A 26237-nucleotide genomic window follows, 5' to 3' on the forward strand; every position below is an offset into this window, starting at 1 on the left:
CTGTGTTATGTCCACCCCTATGTTTTTTGTGTTGTCATGGTTTCCAATGTGAGGTCATATAATATAACAACTCCTCGATTGTGATGCGACCCTGAGTCATGTGCCCCCCTTATAGTGCCAAAGCCAGCTAGTAGGACATATAGGGATATGTCCTACTAGCTGGCTTTGGCACTATAAGGGGGTGGCATAGTCTGGGGGGGGCACTATAAGGGGGCATATCTGCCCCTCAGGGACACGAGATTCTGTCTCAGAATCCTCTGGCCAATTGGGTGGTCAGTAGCTCTGTAGTCCCAACAGCATCAGACGTGAGTGGTGACTACTGCTGAGATTACAATGGAGATCATCACTGCAGACATGTGTCAAGGTAAGTGGGGTGGTGATTTTGCCAGGGTCAGGCTGGCAGGCCCTAGCAGGTTGGGGAGTGAGTGAAGTGGGAGGCTGGATTTAAGAGGGCAGGAGGGGAGAGAAAAGGTGAAATTGTGATCTTGGATACAGGATGCTTCTGATGGGAACAGGCGACCCACAAAGGAGTTTTACTCCCAGCCTTGCCTGACACCAGCCTACACAACTAAAATTGCCAGGAGGTCCTCCCTTTGCGGTGAAGGTGGGATGCGACTCTTAAGTGGCCATTAATTGGTTTGCTTAAGGGCCTCTATAGGTCCAAGGACAGGAGGCCACCCATTGCTCCCTCAAACACCTCCCCCTCCCCCCAGTTATGGGTACAAGGTAGACAGTGAAAGGTCATGAACTGGATTTCAGGAACCCTCAGCCTTCAAACCCACCATCAGAGAAGTTTGAACGTTTTGTGTTTGTCCTGATGAATGTAAGGTGAAACGATTGGGTAACATGTCGCTTGCCTCAGCAATATCAATGTAAGCACTATTAACTTAGCACCATAATTTGCAGTGTACAAATATTATGAACTTAGTTTAACTTTTTAGCACCCCCCACCCCAGGAACTACCTTAGGCATTACAACAATCTTGAAAATGTATTTATGTCTCTGGACATAAATCTAAAGGTGTGCCACAGCCCTCTGGAATTCTCTTTAATTCTTCTTCATGTTCCAGTAATCCTCCAGGAGTTTGTGGGATGTTTCTCTTTTAGTTTCTTGGCTACACAATCTTCCACATTTTCTTTACATACCTTATGATTGTGGATGCTGCAGCTCTTTGTTTGGGCTGATGGTAGATACCCAATTGCCTTCCCACAGGTTTCCAAGTTAACTCTGTTAACAAGACTTTGTGAGGACCATTATAGATTTATTCCATAAGCTGAAAACTAGGGAAAATCTTCCAGCTGCTTTTTCCTCATGAAATACAAACTGAAATAGATCCCACCCATACTCCACATGGTGAACACGCATATTCTCTGATTAAACTGTTGACATGGCTGACAATCATCTGCTGCGTGCTCACTACATCGAAGATGCATTGACACCACAGAACTCTGCAAATAGCTGTTTTTGCCATAAAATACCCAGATAATTTAAACAAAGGAAACTTCTGCCCAATAAACGCATCACTCCATCAGTCTGGAGTGCTTTTGGATGCTATCAAATAGAAATTTAACTTAATTACTTTATATCCAATACTACTCTTTGATTCATTAACCCACATGAATAATTTGTATTGCTAATGGTGTGTTATGACCCTTTCTCCAGACTCCTTGGATTCATGAAGACACCCTACTTTCACAAAGCGGCTTTCAGTTTCCTTTCATCTGAAAGCCTCATACATAATTTAAACATTCCATTGATTTAAGGGCAGGCCTTCTGGCTCTACATGCTAAGAAGATCCCTATTATTTATGGCACCCCCAACATTAAGGTTATCCATGAAGATGAACATATGTCACCTTTTTTTAGTGTAATCAACTTCAAGCTAGTATGAAGTATGTATGACATCGGGGTTATTCTTATTTTCTCAATTAGGCTTTTCCATTTATTTTACATTTCACACCTCAACCTAAAAATTATGTTCGAAAATATAAACCATGAGCCAGATTTTTGCAGCACGTTATATCCTGCAGCGGACCACAAATCCCTATCCCTGAATTGCAAGCTTCCAATCAGAGACAGTAATGCTGTCAGCAGCTTACCTGTACAAATAACATTCTGCTGAGTCCATTAATCACAGCAGGGTTAATCCACTTGGTTTTCATGGGTGATGCCTCATCATTATTCCATTCAGGTTTGTAGAAACTCTAATCAAATATTATGGATGGCGCAATGGTTAACACCGCTGCCTAACAATGCCAGGGACCTGGGTTCAATTCCGGCCTTGGGAGACTGCCCATGTGGATGTTTCACGTTCTCTCCGTGTCTGTGAGGGTTTCCTCAGAGTGCTCCTGTTTCCTAATAACAGTCCAAAGATGTGCAGAGTAGGTGAATTGGCCGTGCTAAATTGCCCCTTAGTGTCCAAAAATGTGTAGGTTAGGTGGATTGGCCGTGATCTATGCGCTGGGTTACAGGGAAAGGGCGGGCAAGTGGGCCTAGGTAAAGTGCTCGTTCCAAGGATCGGTTTAGACTTGATGGGCCGAAAGACCTCCTTATGCACTGAAGGGATTCTATGGCTATGGATTCTATGAATGTGGCATAACTCAACTATTCTGGAATGCCTGGAAACAAGCTACAAATTTAAAACTGCACATATGCACAACAACATTTTTTTAAAACAGTCACAATGTGGAAAATGTAGACTTGTGAGATTAGTATCTAATTCCATTTAGGAAAACTAATTAAGAATGGTGATATCGTCAGTGTCCTTGTCAACGGCATGTTCTATTAATGCATCCCTTGATGAGGTTTCACTCATAGTTAACGTCATTTCTCTCTACTGGATTGTCTGTAATAACACATAGCTTTGCCAGTTGTGCAGGATGCAAAAGACAAAGGTATGGTCGCAAAGCTGCTTCACTATGAGCTCTTTACATGATTTCAAAATTGTCTTTTATAAGATCCCAACCTTACATTGTGGGGTTATCTCTATACTGGCTGAGTGAGCCCCATTGAAATAATGTGAAACATGTTTTGGGGCAATTTGGTTTTGAGGTCATGAAGCATGACTCAACACTTTCTCACTGCCCCTAAAGATAGCGACATGAATGGAACATGAGTCAATTAACAATGCATAAGACTCCAAAATCCATATGGTAACATCTTAATTGGCAATCAGTTCTCTTTATTGAGTTTAAAATGAGCAATTGAAGTGAGCTCGAGGTGTTGCCAGTACATCTAGCATGCACACATCCATGATGATGTTTCTGACATTGAATACCAGCTGCACTTCCATAAAACAGAAACTTCCTTGTGAATATTAACATGTGCACCCATTGCGGGTGCAAAGATAGATATATGTATACAGATGATGGTTGCAAACACAACAGAGGAGCCAGAAATTCCGAAGAAACTGTTTTTTCTTCATTCTCCTTTGGCACTGTCAGGATTTGGAGAGCTGGTACATGCTCAGAAGCAAAGCAACAATGACTGACAAATGACATTGGGCAGCACTGACTAACAAATGCTAAGAATTGCTCTGCCAGGTGTCGAAAATGTGCTGCTGGCATGGAAGGAGAACATCATTCGCACTGTCAGGGCATAATTGGTGTTAACATGATGCTGTAAATCCTCTTATCTCGTCACACAGCACTTGCTTATTAAATCAAAAATGCTGAGAACAGTAATAGTTAGTCCAATCCACGAAACAAGTGATTTTTCCCTTCTGGATCTCAGATGTCTTTAAGATCAATCACCACCATCCAGTTTGAAGTTGGCATTAATGAAAGGATATAATATAAGCAATTTCATGCTCTGCCTCATTTGCTTCGTGTTATGATGGAGCCGAGGCTTAAACAGAAGGCACGGGTTTTACATTCTTTTCAATGAATCGACAGAATCTTCTGAAAAAGGTCATCCATTTGTAAAAAATATAGTTAACTATCCTGCGAATCCAATAAACATGAATTGAAATCCCTCAGAATTGACTTAGGTATAGAAATTAGTTTTACCCATGCTCTGCACTCTTTAATCAAATGCAATTCAGCAATTATATGTAAAGATACACATTCAGTGGAAGACTTGACATCTAAACGACTCATGATTAATTCATCAATCCACAATTTGAGAGTTTTGTCCTGCGCCTCATGCAAATTGGGAATATTGCATGCCCAGAACCATTGACTCCTGGATTTAGTAGATCATGAGCCAACTGATCATGATGGCATTTCACAGCTACTGTACAGAAACCACTGCATGCATAATGACTGACTGAATATATAGGCTGAAAAACAGTGGTGTCGTTGTATTACGATATTTTACATTCATTATAAAACTGCTAAGTCTGACTCAACTTTTCCATTTGTTCTTATAGTGGGCAGGATTCTCTGTTAGCCGACAGCAAAATCAGGGTGTGCGATCTGGTGGAGAAAAGCTTCCGACGCCAGAATCGCGGCAGGCGGCGGTTTGACGCCAAAACGCGGTGTTCCGTCACCTCGAAAGCAGCGTCAATGTGACGCACACCACGCGTCCTATAATCACCGTTTGCATATCAATAGCAGGCCCAACCACGATGCTCCGCCTCCAGTGGGCCGAGTTCCCGAAGGCGTGGTCCACGTGTGCTCTCAAACATCATGAACCTGGCATGGTGGATGCTCAGAGAGAAAGAGGGCATGCAGACAGTGCCCAGCACTGCCAAACATCACTGATAGTCGTGCTGTTGGCTGGGGGGCTTCTGCCAGGGCAGGGGGGAGTAGTGGGGGGTGGCCAGGAGGTGGGCTGTGGGGTCAAGATAGACGGGTACGCAACACCATTACCACAGCCGGCAAGGCAGCCATGCCGCTGACAGCCTACTTTAAACCTGGTGCCCTGGGTCGTATAGGTGACCCCCTCAGGGCACCTCCCTGGGTGCCCTCTGGCCCCAGCTGGCCCATCAGCTGTATGGGTGCTCCAGCTCAACCTGTCCCATCTTTTCTGCCTCAATCAGTGTGGGTGTAGGGACTGCATTGTTTATGCGCGGCTGCAGCTTGTCAGCCCTGCGAGCGTCCATCATGGACACGGCGATTCCCGCACCATTTTTCAAGGGATTCAATGGTGTTCCACGCGGTGCCATTGCTAGTTGCTCAGTGATAGCAGAATCGGCACAGGTGCACCGCTAATTTTCCTGTCGTAGAAGCCCACGGATTCTCTGTTGGTGTCAACACTTAGTCGCAGAAATGGAGAATCCGGCCCAGTTATTTTAATGTCAAAAGGTATCCATGAAAGAATTGTTTTATGTTAGCTCCAATACAGTTTGCATTACAAATGATGACATAATCACGATTCCAGATTTTTCACAAGTAAAAGAAAAACTTACATGATGTTCTAATTTATATTTATTTACCATTGATTATACTTATCTACAAGTCAAGGGGAACATTATTTTCAATGGGATTATTGGGAACCATAGGGCTGATGTCTACTTGGCAGAATCAGGCTCATTATCCAAGTCCACTTATCTTCCCATTGACACCTTGATCCTAACTCGACATTTGTGAATTTAACATTGCCACGAGCTAGGGTTAGAAATACACATGCCAAACACCAGTGAGTATTTGGATATATCCAAATCAGAGTCCCATACGGCATTGGGACTGTGCTGCTATTTTCAATGGATGGGAATGAAGTCCTTATCCCTGACCAATTGGCATAGTTAAACCTCTTTGGCTTCAGATGAGCAGATAAATGACTTAAATAGAAGAGCTATTATAAAAGGCATTCACCTCCAGTCACTTGGATTTTGTGATCTCTGGTTTTCGAATTGGTGGATTGCCAGGGCATTTCAGAGCTTCAAAGTGGCTTATTTTCGATTTGTTTGATTTACACATCCAGAATAGGCTTTTTCAGTTTATCATGGCCATCATTATTGCTGGTTTCTGCAGCCTCCTGAAGCATGGCCTGTTGTGCCTGGGATTTATGCTTTTCCAGTCTGATGTGTTAGGCTGAGTGGTTCGATGTGGACTGCACTTGATGCAGGGAAGCTAGAAGCAAACGTCTAACACTGGAGAAAATCCAACACTGTTTTATTCAACGATAGAATATTCAGCTGTGGGTCGACACAATACAGAACTGACTGGAGACCTTGTATTAGCCTGACCAGACTTACTAGCTACCGCATGGTGTTTGCACTGGCTAGCTCGTGGACTCTGACTGTCTCAATGGCTGGGTCCAGAGAGAGCGGGAAACCTAGTGCCCTCTGGCTTTATGGTGGTAGTGTCCTGTCTGGTGATTGGCTGCACTGTGTTGTGTGCTTATTGGTCATCCTGTATGTCAATCACTGCCTGTCTGCACTTCAGTATATACATGAGTAGATATTATGGCACAGTCGAAGTTAGCAATGCCATGAATTATTTTCTCTTCAGGCTCATTCCAGGCTGCTTTGGGACAAATCACTCGCATCTCCCAGCCCGCCAAGCACAGCAGTACTGAGCAGGTACCAATGCTTCCTTAACCAGAGGGAATCAGTACATTTGTTTCTCAATGGATGTCAACAAACAGTACGAAAGAATGCCTTAATTTTTAGCAACGACTGGCTTCGCTTGTGAACATAGCAGCTTTTGTCTGCAAGCATATGGTTATAAGAGCACCAGAAGCTGAGCCAGTGCTTTTCTCAGCAGCTAGAGCTATCATTGCTTCCCTGTCCAACTGGTGCATGCTGATTGCTGGAGGATCATGTAAGTCTGTGCCAGTTTTGCTGGCAGCTGCCATGATGCTTTGTTCTGAGAAATTCATTAATACCCTTCTAAACCTACCATTCCATGAAGGTCAGAAGATGGCTGTTAGGGGATATGGGATTATATAACGTCACCCCACCATGCCTGTAGAGCACAGGCACATTAGCCATGGAAATACCAGAAATATCACTGAGCACAGCATTCGTATGTTTTAAGGTAAATTGCAGTCATTGATCGGCATATGAATGCCCAGACAAAATGGGCAAACAGGAGCAGGGATGTCATGCTAATGTTATACAGGGTCATGCTAAGACCACACCTCTAATATTGTATGCAGTTTTAGTCTCCTTATCTGAGGAAGGGTGCTCTTGCTATGAAGGGTGTGCAGCGGAGGTTTACCAGATAGATTCCTGGGATGGCGGGACTGACGTACGAGGAGAGATTGCAATGGTTAGGATTATATTCACTGGAGTTGAGAAGAATGAGGGGGATCGCATAGAAACCTATAAAATACTAACAGGACTAGACAGGGTAGATGCAGGAAAGATGTTCCCAATGGCGGGGCAGGTCCAGAACCAGGGGGGTCACAATCTAGGGATGCGGGGTAAACCGTTTTGGACTGAGATGAGCAGTTGAGGCCAAAACATTGTATGTTTTCAAAAAGGAGTTAGATATAACTCTTGGAGCTAAAGGGATCGAAGGATATGGGGGGAAAGTGGGAACAAATTACTGAGTTGGATGGTCAGCCATGATCATAATGAATGGCAGAGCAGGCTCGAAGGGCCAAATGGCCTCCGCCTGCTCCTATTTTCTATGTTCTATGTTTCTATCCTGAAAAATAAACTTATACCTTTGTTGTGAGGAACTGAGGGGAGGCTGAATAGAGGGGAACCATTTCACCAGTTCAGGAATAACAGGAATGCGGAATATTTGGCTAATGGTAAAGTTCTTGAAAGTGTGGATGAGCAGAGGGATCTAGGTGTCCATGTACATAGATCCCTGAAAGTTGCCACCCAGGTTGATAGGGTTGTGAAGAAGGCCTATGGAGTGTTGGCCTTTATTGGTAGAGGGATTGAGTTCCGGAGTCGGGAGGTCATGTTGCAGCTGTACAGAACTCTGGTACGGCCGCATTTGGAGTATTGCGTACAGTTCTGGTCACCGCATTAAAGGAAGGACGTGGAGGCTTTGGAGCGGGTGCAGAGGAGATTTACCAGGATGTTGCCTGGTATGGAGGGAAAATCTTATGAGGAAAGGCTGATGGACTTGAGGTTGTTTTCGTTGGAGAGAAGAAGGTTAAGAGGAGACTTAATAGAGGCATACAAAATGATCAGGGGGTTGGATAGGGTGGACAGTGAGAGCCTTCTCCCACGGATGGATATGGCTGGCACGAGGGGACATAACTTTAAACTGAGGGGTAATAGATATAGGACAGAGGTCAGAGGTAGGTTCTTTACGCAGAGTAGTGAGGCCGTGGAATGCCCTATCTGCTACAGTAGTGAACTCGCCAACATTGAGGGCATTTAAAAGTTTATTGGATAAACATATGGATGATAATGGCATAGTGTAGGTTAGATGGCTTTTGTTTCGGTGCAACATCGTGGGCCGAAGGGCCTGTACTGCGCTGTATTGTTCTATGTTCTATGTACCACTTCTCACCTGGCCTTAACACACTGTGGATGCTGTGAGCAACTGCGGTGTGAAAAGAGCAAGTGTTTATAATGAATATAAGAGTTAATGGCGTGTGATTCAAATAGAATTTACCGTGCAGAAGGAGACCATTCAGCTCCAGCCCTTGGAAGGAGCACCCTATTTAAGCCCACACCTCTACCCTATGCCCATAACCCAGTAACCCCACCTAACCTTTTTGGCCACTAAGGGAAATTTAGCATGGCCAATCCACCTAACCTGCAGATCTTCGGACTGTGGGAGAAAACCAGAGCACCCGGAGAAAGCCCAAGCAGACATGGGGAGAAGATGCAAACTTCGCACAGTCATCCGAGGCCGGAATTGAACCCGGGTCTGGCGCTGTGAGGTAGCAGTGCCACCCTTCCTTCATGTTGAAGGAAAGGAAATTGTTGAAACTGCTGTTGGGCATGGGATGCTGAAAGACAGGTACCTAGTGTTCTTCAGGCAAGGGAATAAATGAAGAGCAATATCCATCTTGCTACTCTAATGAGATCACTGACGTGACCGACAATGCATAGAGCTGTGTTTCCTAAACCTCAATATTTTCGAACCAGATAAACAAGCCATTAATATTAAAATTACTCTGGGCAATTAAGGCCTCAATAGACTGAACACTTTAGGTTTATTGGATGATAACCTTGAAATCCAAATAATATATAGTAAACACTTGAAGATCAATTACGGGTGAATCTCAACGTCTGAATACATCATCTAGAATTCGTATCCTTTAGGCAACAAATGACAGAGACCATTGATTAATTTACAGGCAGATGCAGAGACAAGGGATGTCATTACTACTTTACGGTGTCAGAGCTAGCTGACAGATTAACTGAGCTTGTGATAACATCGCCCCCAGTAGAAGCATTCCAAAAAGATGTGTATGACCCCGGACTAGACCCTCAAGTTTTGGTAAGATTCAGTTAGGGACCGATAATATTTTATATAAAGAAGGCAAGGTTTAAAATTCAAGACAGTTACTCAGTAAATAAGGCCACAAAATTCCATGGGTTTTGAACAAACCAAAATAAACTTTATGATACAAGGTCAGAGAAATAAAATAACTTCCATGATCTATCGTACACTCTTTTCCTTACCGACCTTATACTCTGACATTCAGAGTTAATGTGAAGTGCATGTGAATTAACAGGAAAACTATAGTCAAACACACCACACTGCAGATGTGACCAATGCAAAGATTTCTCAACCCCCCCCCCCAAGATGTCAGCAAACGCTGGGAGTCAACCAATCCCCACTGAGACTGTCTGCATCTCTCTCACACAAGGGATTCCCGTATTCACATTCAAAGATCTCACTTCGGAATTCTCTCCAAAAGTTGCCCCAAATTCAGCTGGCATCATTGTTGGCCCACCTCGCAGGGTTTCAATCTCATTGCCGAGAATCGATTCCCTGGATTCCCAAGCAACAGGTCACAAGCACAAGTTCAGCTCCTTGGCAGTGCGAAGCATCAATGGGGTGTCTGCGTCCAACGACCGTTCTTTTCTTTTATTCACTTACGGGATGTGGGCATTTATTACCCATCTCTAACTGCCCCCCATTTCAGAGAGTCAACCATATTGCTGTGGATCTGCAGTCACATGTAGGGCAAGTACTCACAGGAGTTAGGAGAATGGGAGGAGATCTCATTGAAGTATATCAGATGCTAAAGGGGATTGACAGTGTAGACGTAGAGCAGATGTTTCGCCTTGTTGAACATTCTAGAATGAGAGGCCATAGTTTTAGGCTAAGGAGTGGCAGATTTTAAACTGAAGTGAGGACTGCTGCTTGCTGAAAAATACTTTTCACTGTACCTTCGTACACGTGACAATAAACAAAATCCAGATCCAAATCCAAATCCAGGAGGAATTACTTCATTCAAAGGGCCATATAATGGTGGAATTATCTATCCCAGAGGACAGTAACGTAGGAAAACAAAGTAAATTTGAGGAGATAGATTGGTTTTTAATTAGTAGCAGGATGACGGATTCTAGAGAAAGGGCAGGAAGGTGGAGAAGAGGCCGAGATGGGATCAGCCATGTTTGTATTGAATTGCGTAGCAGGCTCGGGAAGTCAAATTGCCTACTTCAGCTCCTAGTTCTTAGTTCTTATGTAATCTGGGCTTCCCCTGAGCCTTCTTCAAGTAAAAGTCTGCTAGCCATAGCGCTTTACCGACTTTTTAACTGGGACCTCTTCCAGTCCAGGACCCTTCCTTTGGGACCTCTTGTTGCACCCTGCCTCGGTCATTTGACTGCAATTGCATTCCATTCCCAGTCACATGCAACCTGCTCCCTGCAATGCTCTTGTCAGATGACCTGATTTATTACAAGAACACTTGTAGCTAAAGCTAGAAATGATTTATTAACATTAACAGTAGGTAAACTATATACAAGGCAACAGATGAATAACAGTAAAATCATGCACAAGCAACCTCTCTCTTCAAGTTCCTTTAGACAGTCTGAGGTGTCATGTGAGAGTACCTTGATGAAATGGGTGTTTATAAATGGGTGTGTATATAAATATCTGTAGTGAGAGTACCTTTAAGAAATGGGTGTTTACTACTGCAGTGATGTCAGAGTGGGTGGAGCTGGACTGTCTGTCAGCTTTTTACTTTCGTTTTTGAGAAGGCTGCAGGGTGTGTTTTAGTTTTGTTTTCAGTGTTGGAGCTGAAGCCAGACCAAGCAGGTGTACTGCTGTTCTCTCTGCCATCAAAAGACTATCTCTTGATCATTTGGTGAATTCAGAATTATAAATGTTCTCAGTAGTGAATGTAAACCTAATGTGCTTCTGTTGAAAGGTGTTTCTTCTGTCTTCTGGATGTTGTTTGGGAAGCTTAAAGGATTACTTAGTGTTGTATTCTTTGGGGGTTGTATTTGAATTAATGGTTGCTAAGATGTTCACTGTATGTTTTAAAAAGGTTAACTCGAGTTCATAGAAAAACATTGTTTTGCTTTTAAAAAATACTTTTCCATTTCTGCTCTACCACACCTGTAGAGTGGGGCAGTGTGCTCCCCATACCACAATCTAGTAAAAGTTGTGGGTCAGGTGAACTCCATGATACACTTTGGGGTTCTCTAAACCCTGGTCCATAACAGAGGTCAGCTGACTTTAACATTCACTTATATAAAAATGAGACTCCTAGTGTTCAGTCAGTGAATTACAACACAATGATATCACTACATCTCCTTTCCTTTGAAAGAATAAATTAATACATTATCACCAGTATATTTACATGTGATATCATGAGCCTATGAGTCTAACAGTATTAACTTTTTTTTAAATTTTAAAACTGGTATAACAAATGTTTTCATATATACACACACGCACAAGAACAGCAAGCATATTATGTACAAATAGTCCAACTTTACAAATTGAGTCGATCAGATTTTCCTCTGACGCTGGTCGATCTTCTCAATGTTTGACGTTGCTGCTCAGAACTTATAGATTCAATGTTCTCCATGGCATTCTCATGCTCAGGGACTGCTGAACTATCTGACACTGCAGCTTGCATTGATTCTGGGGCGAAATTCTCCGGAATCGGCGCGATGTCCGCCGACTCGCGCCCAAAACGGTGCAAATCAGACGGGCATCGCGCCGCCCCAAAGGTGCGGAATGCTCCGCATCTTTGGGGGCCGAGCCCCAACATTGAGGGGCTAGGTCGCGCTGGACGAATTTCCGCCCCGCCAGCTGGCGGAAAAGGCCTTTGGTGCCCGCCAGCTGGCGCGGAAATGACATCTCCGGGCGGCGCATGCGCGGGAGTGTCAGCGGCCGCTGACAGCTTCCCACGCATGCGCAGTGGAGGGAGTCTCTTCTGCCTCCGCCATGGTGGAGACCGTGGCGAAGGCGGAAGGGAAAGAGTGCCCCCACGGCACAGGCCCACCCGCGGATCGGTGGGCCCCGATCGCGGGCCAGGCCACCGTGGGGGCACCCCCCGGGGTCAGATCGCCCCGCGCCCCCCCCGCCCGCGCCACCTTGTCCTGCCGGTAAGGTAGGTGGTTTAATTTACGCCAGCGGGACAGGCATTTTAGCGGCGGGACTTTGGCCCATTCGGGCCGGAGAATCGAGCGGGGGGGGGGGGCCCGCCAACCGGCGCGGCGCGATTCCCGCCCCCGCCGAATCTCTGGTGCCGGAGACTTCGGCAACCGTCGGGGGCGGGATTCACGCCAGCCCCCGGCGATTCTCCGACCCGGCGGGGGATCGGAGAATCTCGCCCCTGATGTAGATTCATCATCCATCACATTGTTGTGAAAGTCTTCTCTGGTTTGCAAGATTACGCAACAATTTCTTCTTAAAACCAACCCATCCTCTGTCTGTACATTTTAGGAACGAGGTGCTTCTTCTTCTTCAAGATCAATGACTTTTTTCAAACAATTGCCTGATTCTTCTACTCTCTCAATGTCATCACTATTCACGGGTGGTAAAGTTCTAGACACTCTATCATAGAACTGCTTTTGTTTCTCTTTAATATTTTGCATTTCCTGCAGAATCACTGCATTCTCCTCCTTCTTTGGCAAGTATGGAAGTGTGGTACACGACCTTCTATTCATGAGTAACTCTGTTGGCGACCTGCCATGTGACAATGGTGACGTTCTGTAACTCAATAGTGCGAAATATGGATCAGATTGGCTGTCCATTGCTTTCTTCAACAATTGCTTAATATATGTACCTTTTTCGGTGCTTCCATTGGCTTGTAGGTACAGTGGACTCAATATGCATGATCATACATGACTACGAAGTGTTGCCACGCTTTACAGCTAAAACAAGGACCATTGTCACTCACGACGACTTGTGGAATTCCGTGTCTAGCAAAAATTGACTTGGAAGCAATGTTACACTGCTTGCCGTTATGCTTGACAGGAGAGCCATTTCGGGATATTTTGAAAAATAGTCTATGATCATTAAATAATCTTTCCCATGTAGGTGAAAGAAATCAATAGCTACTTTCTGCCATAGTGTTGTAAGTAAATCAGATATTTGCATAGGTTCTCTTGTTTGCTTTCAACAATGCGTCTGTCATGTGTCCCAACAACTGACCATCCTTTCAATCTCCTGGTTTATACCTGGCCAGGAAACAGAATCATGAGCTCCCCATTTACAGTTTTCAATCCCAAGATGTCCTTCATGTATCCTCTTTCGTATATCCTTGCAAAGAGATTGCGGTATGACTACAATGTTGAAATGAAGTACCATTCCATTAATGATACTAAGTTCAGATCTTATATTGTAGTACTCCATACATTGACCTCTGGACAGTGTGAGTCAATGTTCCTCATCACCTCTTGAAGAGTTTGATCCTTCCTGATCTCTTCTTGGACCTCACGTAGTTTCATATCTAATAGTGTGGAAGTAAGAGTGACATACAGATCTGCACCCTCAGCAATCTCCCCACCACTACTTTGGTGATCTGTCTCAACTGTGAAAGTTGGAAGCCCATAGATGTAGTCATGGAATTTCTCCAAGCCTACAACTAAACTCAGGCATTCTTTTTGATTTGAGCATACCTCTGCTCTGCTTTTTGTCATGGATCGTGATGCATACGCGACTGGTTTCCAATCATTATCCTCGAGTTGCAGGAGAACTGCTCCCAAAGTGACACGTCTGTTGACACTTTAATCTGCTTCGATGGGTCAAAAAATGTGAGAACTGATGTGGTGGTTCGTGAAGTCTTGAGCTTCTTCCACTCGCTCATGTTGCTCAGTCCAATCCGTTTTGTGCAGGAGATCACTTAGATGTGTTATTTTTGCTGTCAAGTTCGGAATGAATTTCCCTATAAAATTGATCATGATCATACCCATCAGTCTTAAGTTGGCTTTCTGGGGCAGCACGGTGGCACAGTGGTTAGCATTGCTGCCTCATGGCGCTGAGGTCCCAGGTTTGATCTCAGATCTGGGTCACTGTCCGTGTGAAGTTTGCACATTCTCCCCATGTTTACGTGGGTTTCGCCCCACAACCCAAAAATGTGCAGGGTAGGTGGATTGCCCACACTAAATTGCCCCTTAATTGGAAAAAATGAATTGGGTACTCTGAATTTATAAAAAGAAATGATGGCTTTCTTATCGTGTGGTTTTGGCATGTTGAGAATTGCTTGGTTTTTGTCCTTGTCCGGTTCAATTTCATGTGATGAGAACTTGTCACCTAGGAATGTGACCTCAGGTACTCCAAATTGGAACTTTTGCTTGTTGAGCATCAGCCCATTTCTCCTGATGCTCGTTAGAACTTTAAGCTATCTCGTATTGTGCTATTCTGTGGTTGAGCCCCAAACGATTACATCATTCATGTATACATGTACACTTTTAATGCGTTCGATTGAGTGCATCATGGCATGGTGAAATATTTCTGTTGCCGAAATTATGCCAAACGGCATTCTCAGAAAGCATTACCGTCCAAATGGCATATTATAAATGCAGTATTTTGTACATTGTTCCTCTAGCTTTAGTTGCCAGAAACGCTGAGATGCATCGATTTTCTTAAAGAATTGTGCACCAGCCATCTCAGATGTGATTTCCTTATGCTTTGGACTTTGGTAATGTTCTCTTTTGATACTCTCGTTACGATCTTTAGGATCCATGCATATGCGAATATCACCATTCTCTTTCTTTACACAAACCATGGAGTTTGCCCAGTCGGTAGGTTCTTCTATCTTTCTGATTACTTTTAAGTTTGTCATTCTGTCTAGCTCCTTTTTGAGGTAATCCTGAAGAGCTGCAGGTACTCTTCTTGGTGCTGGTATCACAGGTTTTGCATCCTCTTTGAGTTGATTCTTGTAGGTGATTCTTGTAGGTGAATGGTAATGTATCAAAACCTGTGAACACATCGCTGAATTTTCTGATAATGTTCTCAGAATCGTTGGAGTGTTGACCCAATCCGTTGTGGATGCTATATACCAACTGCACTAGACCTAATTCTTCACAGGACTGACCACCTAACAATGAATCCAGACTTCCGGGTGCGGCAATGACCAGCTGAGTCGCACGTTTCGGCATCTCCCGTTGTAACGGACTTTTGGGCTCTTAATAGGAGCCCCAACGGCAATTTAAACGGCTAAAAACACTGTGCGGTAAACCAGAAGGGAATCCCCCCAGACACGCATGGAAAAGGGAGAGGATAGCGGCCGGATTAGGGAGGATCCTCTGGAGCAGCGGCAAGGAAGGGAAGCTCAAAGCAAGATGGCGTCGGAAGATGGCCGTTTGTTATGGGGCCCGGAGCAACAAGAGTTCCTGCGGCGCTGTGTGGAAGAGCTGAAGAAGGAGTTGAAGGAGGTGTTGGCCCCGATATTACAGGTGATTGAAGGGCTAAAGGAGGAGCAGAGGACCCAAGAGCTGGAGCTTCGGGTCGTGAAGGCAAAGACTGCTGAAAACGAGGATGAAATACAGGGCCTGGTGGTGAAGGCAGAAACGCATGAGGCGCAGCACAAAAGGTGTGTGGAGAGGTTGGAAGCACTGGAGAATAACTCGAGGAGGAAGAATTTAAGAATTCTGGGTCTTCCCGAAGGCGTAGAAGGGGCGGACGTCGGGACATATGTGAGCACGATGCTTCACTCGCTAATGGGATCGGAGGCCCCGACGGGCCCTTTGGAGGTGGAGGGAGCCTATCGAGTTCTGGCGCGAAGACCAAAGGCTGGAGAAATACCTCGAGCTATAGTGGTGAGGTTTCTCCGCTACAATGACAGAGAGACGGTCCTCAGATGGGCGAAGAAAACTCAGAGCTGTAGGTGGGAGAACGCGGTGATCCGCGTATACCAGGATTGGAGTGCGGAGGTGGCAAGAAGGAGGGCAAGTTTCAATCGGGCTAAGGCGGTGCTTCACAAAAAGAAGGTTCAATTCGGAATGTTGCAACCGGCGAGACTGTGGGTCACACACCAAGGGAAGCACCACTACTTTGAGACGGCAGAAGAGGCGTGGACATTCATTATGGACGAGAAGCTGGGATAGTCTGGCGAGAGAAAGAGCTTCTGGGACAAAGTGGTGGGGTGATTATGTGGGGCGAGGAAGGGGAAAGGGCGGGGGGTGGAGGATTTTTCAATTTGTTAATTCTGTGATCCTGTAACCTTTCTCTCTTCCCCATGTTGGGGGGGGGGGAGGGGCGTATGAGGAACTGTGGGCGTCAGTGGGACGGAAAGGGGAAGGAGAAGGGAAATGTGCCATTAGGGGCGGGGCCGAGTGGGAAACGCGGGCTTTGTTCCCGCGCTATGGTAATTGTGGCGGGAACGGGGACACAGGAAGGAGGGGGCCTCGCACAGTGGGGGCCGAGGATAAGGGGGGAAGCAGAGGTCAGCCAGAGTTCGCTGACTTCTGGGTGCAACTACGCTAGAGGGGGACCTAGCAGAGAGAGGGGGGAGGGTTAACTGGGTTGCTGCTGCTAAGGAGAAGGGGGAGCTGTTATGGGATGGGGTGGTCGAGGCGGGAGGGCACCGTCGGTGGGATATACGGGTACATCGGAACCGGGAGAGGAGCTGGGTTTAAAAAAGGGGATGGCTAGTCGACAAGGGGGGGGGGGTAAAGAGCCCCCCAACCCGGCTGATCACGTGGAACGTGAGAGGGCTGAACGGGCCGATTAAAAGGGCTCGGGTACTCGCACACCTGAAGAAATTAAGGGCAGATGTGGTTATGTTGCAGGAGACGCACCTGAAACTGATAGACCAGGTCAGACTACGTAAAGGATGGGTGGGGCAGGTGTTTCATTCGGGTTTAGATGCGAAGAATAGGGGGGTGGCTATCTTAGTGGGGAAACGGGTGCTGTTTGAGGCAAAGACCATAGTGGCGGATAGTGGGGGTAGATATGTGATGGTGAGTGGCAGATTGCAAGGGGAGACGGTGGTTCTGGTGAACGTATACGCCCCGAATTGGGATGATGCAAATTTTATGAGGCATATGTTGGGACGTATCCCGGACCTGGAGGCGGGAAAGTTGGTAATGGGGGGAGACTTCAATAGGGTGCTTGATCCAGGGCTGGACCGGTCGAGGTCCAAGACCGGGAGGAGGCCGGCAGCGGCCAGGGTGCTCAAGGACTTCATGGAGCAGATGGGAGGAGTAGATCCCTGGAGATTTAGTAGGCCTAGGAGTTATGAGTTCTCATTTTTCTCCCATGTTCACAAAGTATACTCACGGATAGACTTTTTTGTCTTGGGTAGGGCACTGATTCCGAAGGTGACAGGGACGGAGTATACGGCCATAGCCATTTCGGACCACGCTCCATATTGGGTAGACCTGGAGGTAGGAGAGGAAAAAGAACAGTACCCACTCTGGAGAATGGATATGGGCTTACTGGCGGATGAGGGGGTATGTCTAAGGGTGAGGGGGTGTATCGAAAGGTACTTGGAGCTTAATGACAACGGAGAGGTTCAGGTGGGAGTGGTCTGAGAGGCGTTGAAGGCGGTGGTCATAGGGGAACTGATATCCATAAGGGCACATAAAGGGAAGCAAGAGGGTAAAGAAAGGGAGCGATTGTTGAAAGAACTTCTGAGGGTGGACAGGCAATATGCAGAAGTACCGGAGGAGGAACTGTACAGGGAAAGACAAAGGCTACATGTGGAATTTGACCTGCTGACCACGGGTAAGGCAGAGGCACAGTGGAGGAGGGCACAGGGAGTACAGTATGAATATGGAGAGAAGGCGAGTCGGCTAATGGCCCACCAACTGAGGAAGAGGGGAGCAGCGAGGGAGATAGGTGGGGTGAGAGATGAGGAGGGAGAGATGGAACGGGGAGCGGAGAGAGTGAACGGTGTGTTCAAGGCATTCTATGAGAGGTTATATAAGGCTCAGCCCTCGGAAGGGAAGGAGGGAATGATGTGTTTCCTGGATCAGCTGGAATTCCCGAAGGTGGAGGAGCAGGAGAGAGCGGGACTGGGAGCACAGATTGAGATGGAGGAGGTGGTACCGGGGATTGGGAGCATGCAGGCGGGGAAGGCCCCGGGACCGGACGGATTCCCGGTGGAATTTTATAGGAAATATATGGACCTACTGGCCCTGCTTTTGACGAGAACCTTTGATGAGGCCAGGGAAAGGGGGAAGTTGCCCCCGACTATGTCAGAGGCGATGATATCTCTCCTTTTGAAGAAGGAAAAAGACCCGCTGCAGTGTGGGTCCTACAGGCCCATTTCCCTTTTAAACGTAGATGCTAAGCTCCTGGCCAAGGTGATGGCGACGAGGATAGAGGACTGTGTCCCGGGGGTGGTCCATGAGGATCAAACTGGGTTCGTTAAGGGGAGACAGCTGAACACGAACATACGGAGTCTGCTAGGGGTGATGATCATGCCCCCACCAGAGGGGGAGGCGGAGATGGTGGTGGCGATGGACGCCGAGAAAGCATTCGACAGAGTGGAGTGGGACTATCTGTGGGAAGTGCTGAGGAGATTTGGTTTTGAAGAAGGGTTTATTGGATGGGTACAGCTGCTGTATAGGGCCCCGGTGGCGAGTGTGGTCACGAACAGGCAGAGGTCTGACTACTTCCGTCTTTATGGAGGGACGGGGCAGGGGTGTCCCCTGTCTCCGTTACTGTTTGCATTGGCGATTGAGCCCCTGGCCATAGCACTGAGGGGCTCCAGGAAATGGAGGGGAGTACTCAGGAGAGGAGAAGAACACCGGGTATTATTGTATGCAGATGATTTATGCTGTATGTTGCGGACCCAGTGGAGGGGATGCCTGAGATAATGCAGACACTCAGGGAGTTTGGGGAATTCTCGGGGTACAAATTGAATATGGGGAAGAGTGAGTTGTTTGTGGTGCATCCGGGGGAGCAGAGCAGGGGAATAGTTGATTTACCGCTGAGGAAGGTAACAAGAGATTTCCGGTACTTAGGGATTCAGATAGCCAGGAGTTGGGGAACATTACATAGGCTTAATTTAACACGATTGGTGGAACAGATGGAGGAGGATTTTAAGAGATGGGACATGGTGCCCCTGTCACTGGTGGGTAGGGTGCAGGCGGTCAAAATGGTAAAAATGGTAGTCCTCCCAAGATTCATTTTTGTGTTTCAGTGCCTTCCGGTGATGGTCACGAAGGCTTTTTTCAAGAAAATCGAGAAAAGTGTCATGAGTTTTGTGTGGGCTGGGAAGACCCCGAGAGTGAGGAGGGAGTTCTTGCAGCGTAGCAGGGATAGGGGGGGACTGACACTACCGAGCCTAAGTGAATACTACTGGGCCGCCAATATCTCAATGGTGTGTAAGTGGATGGGAGAAGGGGAGAGAGCGGCGTGGAAGAGATTGGAGATGGCGTCCTGCAAAGGAACCAGCCTACAAGCACTGGCGACGGCGCCGTTGCCGTTCTCCCCGAAGAAATACACCACAAGTCCAGTGGTGGTGGCAACACTGAAAATTTGGGGGCAGTGGAGACGGCATAGGGGAAGGACGGGAGCCTCGGTGCGGTCCCCGATAAGAAATAATCATAGGTTTGTCCGGGGAGAATAGATGGGGGATTTGGGGCATGGCAGAGAGCTGGGATTGTGCAACTGAGAGATCTGTTCTTAGACGGGACGTTTGCGAGTCTGGGAGCGCTGACGGAAAAATATGGGTTGCCCCAAGGGAATGCATTTCGGTACATGCAACTGAGGGCTTTTGCGAGGCAACAGGTGAGGGAATTTCTGCAGCTCCCGATGCAGGAGATTCAGGATAGAGTGATCTCAGGGACATGGGTGGGGGATGGTAGGGTGTCGGATATATACAGAGAAATGAGGGACGAGGGGGAGATCATGGTGGATGAGCTGAAGGGAAAATGGGAAGAAGAGCTGGGGGAAGAGATTGAGGAGGGGCTGTGGGCTGATGCCCTACGTAGGGTAAACTCGTCGTCCTCGTGTGCCAGGCTAAGTCTGATACAATTCAAGGTTTTGCACAGGGCGCATATGACCGGAGCAAGGCTCAGTAAATTTTTCGGGGTAGAGGATAGGTGCGGGAGATGCTCGAGAAGCCCAGCAAACCACACCCACATTTTTTGGTCATGCCCGGCACTGCAGGGGTTCTGGGTGGGGGTGGCAAAGGTGCTTTCGAAGGTGGTGGGGGTCCGGGTCGAGCCAGGCTGGGGCTTGGCTATATTTGGGGTTGCAGAAGAGCCGGGAGTGCAGGAGGCAAGAGAGGCTGCTGTTTTGGCCTTTGCGTCCCTAGTAGCCCGGCGAAGGATATTGCTTATGTGGAAGGAAGCCAAACCCCCGGGCGTGGAGACCTGGATAAATGACATGGCAGGGTTTATAAAATTAGAACGGATAAAGTTCGCGCTAAGGGGTTCGGCTCAAGGGTTCACCAGGCGGTGGCAACCGTTCATTGACTACCTCGCAGAACGATAAAGGAAATGGGAAGGTGACAGCAGCAACCCAGGGGGGAGGGGGGGTCCTCAGGGGCGGTCTTTGTATAGATATTTGTACTTGGTTATGTATATTGGATTGTTTGATTTTATTATCTGGAGAGTTATTATTTTTGTTATGGCAGTTGCCATTTAGTTTATATATTATTTATTTACTTGTTAAAACGGTCACTGTTATTTATATTGTTTTATTGTTGTGAAAAGGGAAAACCTTTGTATTGTCCTGTTTGTCCAAAAAATTTGAATAAAAATATATATTTTTTAAAAAACAATGAATCCAAGCTCTCGGATACAATATAGAATGGGGCGGAATAAATGTGTTTTTCACCACCACACTCGGATCACAAGCACCATAACATTTATAATAATAATCTTTATTAGTGTCACAAGTAGGCTTTCATTGACACTTCAAAGAAGTTATGTAAAAAAAAACGAGTCATCACCCTTCGGGTGTTCAGGTACACTGAAGGAGAATTCAGAACATCCAATTCACTGAACAAGCAAGTCTTTTGGCATTTGCAGGAGGAATCCGGACTGCCCGGAGGAAACCCATGCAGACATGGAGAAAACTGTGCACATTGCGCACAGACAGTGACTGAAGCCGGGAATCAAAGTTGGGTCCCTGCTGCTGTGAAGCAACAGTGCTACCCACTGTGCTACCATGCCGCCCATGTTTGAACCATTATAATCGCTTCAGAATATTTCGTGATTTCTTCTAACCAGCTGCATTTTTAGATTTCTTTGAAATCAGTCATGCTGATTAAATTGGCTTTGGCACCAGTGTCTAACTTCAATCGGACCACTGTACCATTTACTTCAAGTGGTACCAGCCATTTGTCCTCATCAACCGCATTTATTTTAAATGGAGTATCAGTTTGCATTTTTTTTTTAGTGCTGGAGAACTTTTTGATGTCTACAAAAAATTCTTCTTCTCGGTTATTACTCCAACAAACAATGATGTTTCTTCACTGGCGACTGTCTTCCACTGTGCTGACTGATCTGGGGTTGAGCTTAGAGTAACAATTCAGAGCAAAGCGATTTTTTTTCCCTTTGCACCTGGAACGAAACTTGCCAAACGTTGGACACTGCCTTAATTTGTCCCTTTGACCACATCTTTTACACGGAAATATTTCATCCTGATGTTTAACTTGTTGGTGTGCAAGGAGCTGCAGGAACTTTCCTGCCTTTTTTAAGTTTCCCGTCTTTTTGGAAAAAGGGCGGCAACCGGAGTTTTCTCCTCCAAGAAGACGCCATTACTGAGAAACATTTCAGAATGTTAGGGGCAGCACGGTAGCCTTGTGGATAGCACAATTGCTTCACAGCTCCAGGGTCCCAGGTTCGATTCCGGCTTGGGTCACTGTCTGTGTGGAGTCTGCACGTTCTCCCTGTGTGTGCGTGGGTTTCCTCCGGGTGCTCCGGTTTCCTCCCACAGTCCAAAGATGTGCAGGTTAGGTGGATTGGCCATGATAAATTGCCCTTAGTGTCCAAAATTGCCCTTAGTGTTGGGTGGGGTTACTGGGTTATGGGGATAGGGTGGCGGAGTTGACCTTGGGTAGGGTGCTCTTTCCAAGAGCCGGTGCAGACTCGATGGGCCGAATGGCCTCCTTCTGCACTGTAAATTCTATCTTCTATCTAATGCTGTGCTGCTAGCTCGTGAGCCTGACAAATCTTAATTGTCTGTTCCAAAGACAGCTCCTATCCCTCACCAACCTTTCTCTCACCTTATTTTCATTCACACCAAACACAATCTGTTCCCAAATCATGGAAGATTCCAACGCAGAAAAATTACAGGTTTTGACTTTTAACTTTAAAACAGTGTTGAACCGATTTATGGACTCTCCTGTCTTCTGTAAATGTGATCTAAACACATAGCGTTCATAAATGTAATTCTTTCTGGGCTACAATGGGCATCAAATATTCGAATAACTTTGATAAAATTTATATTATCTTCATCGTTTGCAAATTTAAACATATTAAACACAGCAATTGCTTCAGGCCCTGCTGCTGTTAGGAGCACCGCTACCATACGTAAATCTGGTCGATCTTCTAAATTCACTGCAGTGAGAAACAGATTAAATTGTTGTTTAAGCACTTGCCAGTTGTGTCCACATTACCATGTTGTTAATTATGCAGTCTGCAATATCTTCAAATCTCTGTGGTAGGCTTTCTCAGTGTTTGATATCATCCAACCCTGGTACCGTGTAATATTCTTGTCGGCTGGCCTGATTTATCACAAGAACAATTGTAGCTAAAGCTATAAACGATTTAACATTAACTGTGGGTAAACTATATACAAGACAACAGACGAATAACAGTAAAAACATGCACAAGCAGCCTCACTCTTCAATTTCCTCCAGCCAATCTGATGTCAGCTGACTTTAACATTCATTTATATACTCGTGAAACTCCTCATGTTCAGTCAATGAATTACAACGTAACCATGATATCACTACACTTCCAGGCTGTGCAAGTGGAGGAACTCAGGTCTGTTGGGACTTGGACTTCACGACCTCCACCCGAAATAAGAAGGTAAGTCTGGCATTTGTTTTATTTAATTTAGAGTACCCAATCTTCCAATTAAGGGGAAATGTAACATGGCCAATCTACCTACCCTGCACATCTTTGGGTCTGTGGGGATGAGACCCATGCAGACATGGGAAGAATGTGCAAACTCCACATGTCAGTGACCCGGGGCTAGGATCGAATTCGGGTCCTCAGTGCCATAAGACAGCAGTGCTAACCACTGCACCACTATGCCACTCTATGTCTGGCAGTTGTAAAAGACATCTTAGACCAACCCAAAGGTTAAAACATAGAAATAGCATTACAATGCAGATCAAAGTCTGACCCCATACAGGTGTCCAGACCGAGTGTACAGGCTGTTCATAATTCATCCACCATTACGATAGCCAATACAAACAAGTTAAGTCAGCAATATGGGCAGTATAGTTGCATACATGTACCCTTAATTTGCAATGTGTGCAAGTCATGTATCACCAGAGGACACTGAAAATGCCAGTGCAGAAAGCAAAAACTGGAACAAGTGGTTCAACATCACAAGAAGCCAGAACCAAAGGCCTGAGAGGTGCAGCATTCCAACCAAGCAAGAACACATAAAAGACATTGTCCAAAGAAGATCCATAAAATGCCTAGCCAAGCTATATGGTCAGATGATATTGTCAATACAAAAAGTGAGCAGACATTCAACATGGTGTACATCAAAGAATATATTGGCAGTGTTACCAACAGAGGTCTTTCCCATCAACCAGATTATATGCCCACAAATGCAGGGACAGCATAATTTATACCCAAAACTAGATACCAAGTCCAAATACAAACATGCTTCCACTTTGTACATGGAAACATATGAACCCACATATGTGGCACATGATGATTCAACCAACCACTGCCAATGAAAACCACAAAGTACAATAGTTCAGAAATTTCATCCCTGGGATCCAAAATGTAGCAACAATTCTCAACGTGTCTGCGTGGGTTTCCTCCGGGTGCTCCGGTTTCCTCCCACAGTCCAAAGATGTGCGGATTAGGTGGATTGGCCATGCTAAATTGTCCCTTAGTGTCAAAAAGGTTAAGTGGGTTACTGGCTTACAGGGTGGAGCCGTGGGCTTAAGTAGGGTGCTCTTTCCAGGGGCCGGTGCAGACCCGATAGGCCGAATGGCCTCCTTCTACACTAAATTCTATGAATTCACCCTGGTCACTACAGTTGCTTAATGCTTTGGATCCCACAGGTCCAGTGATCACAGGCCTCCTAATTATGTAAACATTTCAGCTACACGTTCATCGTACTCAAAAAACCCACAGAGATGTATACGAATGACCAATTCTGTGCATAAATTCAGACCACCATCTTTGGAAACAAATTCATCTCTTGTTAGAAAAGATGATTGTATGAAGCTGGAATCGCGAATAGAGCAAAGCATGGGAATAGTTTAAAAGATTTTTCAAAGCAAATCCATTCTGCAGTTCCAAGATCCCGAAAGACCAGTAAACATTTATCAGCTGCTTCACAGAGGATTAGGGGGCCACACTGCTGGAAAAGTGTTGGGATCAGCCTCAACCCCTTGTGTATACTTCACATTCATTGACTGACAGATGCAAAATAAACACCACTTGAAAAGGATCTGCGAAATATTAAGTGTGCTTGGTTCAATCAGTTTGTGCGTGGCCATAACATTAATATTGAAATGGACCAAATTCTCAACTGCTATATTCGTAAAACCATCGTCAAATGGCTGGTCTGAAGGTTTTATACGCACAGAGTATATGTACATTGCAAATAGACCATCAAGGACAGTAGATCAGAAAATAAAAAGCCAATGAGAACCTGGTGAAAATATCCCTTCTTATAAAGCTGTTATGGTTGTGTCACTATCCAACCAGAAAGTGCATCTCACCAGGCCTGGGACAAAAAAAAAGATGCAATCTTTACCATGTCCAAAGGAACAATAAAGCGATGGTCACAAGTCAAACAAAGTTCAGAAATTCAAGAGCACTAAGTTAACAGCGATGGATAGAATAGGGTAATAATGTAATTCTGTTAAGATGTATTTCAAAAAAGGTGCATGTGGGACATTTCGGTACAGACAAATATGTGAGATTGTGGTTGACCTAGAATGAATCATGACTTTGACAATGAGGAAGTAAATTGATCAACTGCTTGAAAAAAAACGATGAAACCAGCACATAAAACCACAGGAGGCTGATTCAGTCCCACACATGCCTCCTGAGAATGAAAACAGAAAAAGTTGGAGATGCTCAGCAGGTCTGGCAGCATCAGTGGAGCGAGAAACAGACTTGACATTTCAGGTTGATGACCTTTCATCAGAACTGGAAAATAATTAGAGGTGTAATATGTTTATGAAAGGGAGAAGGGTGAGGAAAAGAACACAGGGAAGATTTGTGGTAAGGGGTGAACAGGTGAGATTATAAGACCAAGAGTTGATGTTCTATGAAGAAAGTTGGGAACAATTTATTGACTTGGAACCATAGAATTTACAGTGCAGAAGGAGTCCATTCAGCCCATCGAGTCCGCACCGGCCCTTGGAAAGAGCACCCCACTTAAGCCCACACCTCCACCATATCCCCGTAACCCAGCAACCCCATCCAACCTTTTTAGGACACCGAGGGCAATTTAGCATGGCCAATCGACCTAACCTGCACATCCTTGGACTGTGGGAGGAAACCGGAGCACCCGGAGGAAACCCACGCAGACACGGGGAGAACATGCAGAATCTGCACAGACGGTGACCCAAGCCACTGAGAAACAACTGTGCTAACCACTGTGCTACCGTGCTGCCCGTCACATGACAGGTGAAGGACGAATTAATAATAATGATAATAAAAATCCTTAGTGTCACAAGTATGCTTACATTAACACTGCAATGAAGTTACTGTGAAGGGCAGCACACCACAATTCGCCACATTCCGGCGCCTGTTCGGCTCCATGGAGGGAGAATTCAGAATGTCCAAATTACCTAAAAGCACGTCTTTTGGGACTTATGGGAGGAAACCGGAGCACCCAGAGGAAACCTTCGCAGACA

General features: G+C 45.8%; 1 long non-coding RNA gene across 1 annotated transcript in view; it reads left to right on the plus strand.

Moving 5' to 3' along the window:
* The first annotated feature begins 223 nt into the window (after window positions 1-223).
* Window positions 224-26237, plus strand: part of LOC140393524 (uncharacterized) — a 56386-nt gene continuing 30372 nt past the window's right edge. The window contains exon 1 of the long non-coding RNA XR_011935645.1: window positions 224-364. This is a non-coding gene — a long non-coding RNA (uncharacterized lncRNA). The remainder of the gene's footprint in view (window positions 365-26237) is intronic.

The sequence above is a fragment of the Scyliorhinus torazame genome, chromosome 17, assembly GCF_047496885.1.
Source record: "Scyliorhinus torazame isolate Kashiwa2021f chromosome 17, sScyTor2.1, whole genome shotgun sequence".
Lineage (NCBI taxonomy): Eukaryota > Metazoa > Chordata > Chondrichthyes > Carcharhiniformes > Scyliorhinidae > Scyliorhinus > Scyliorhinus torazame.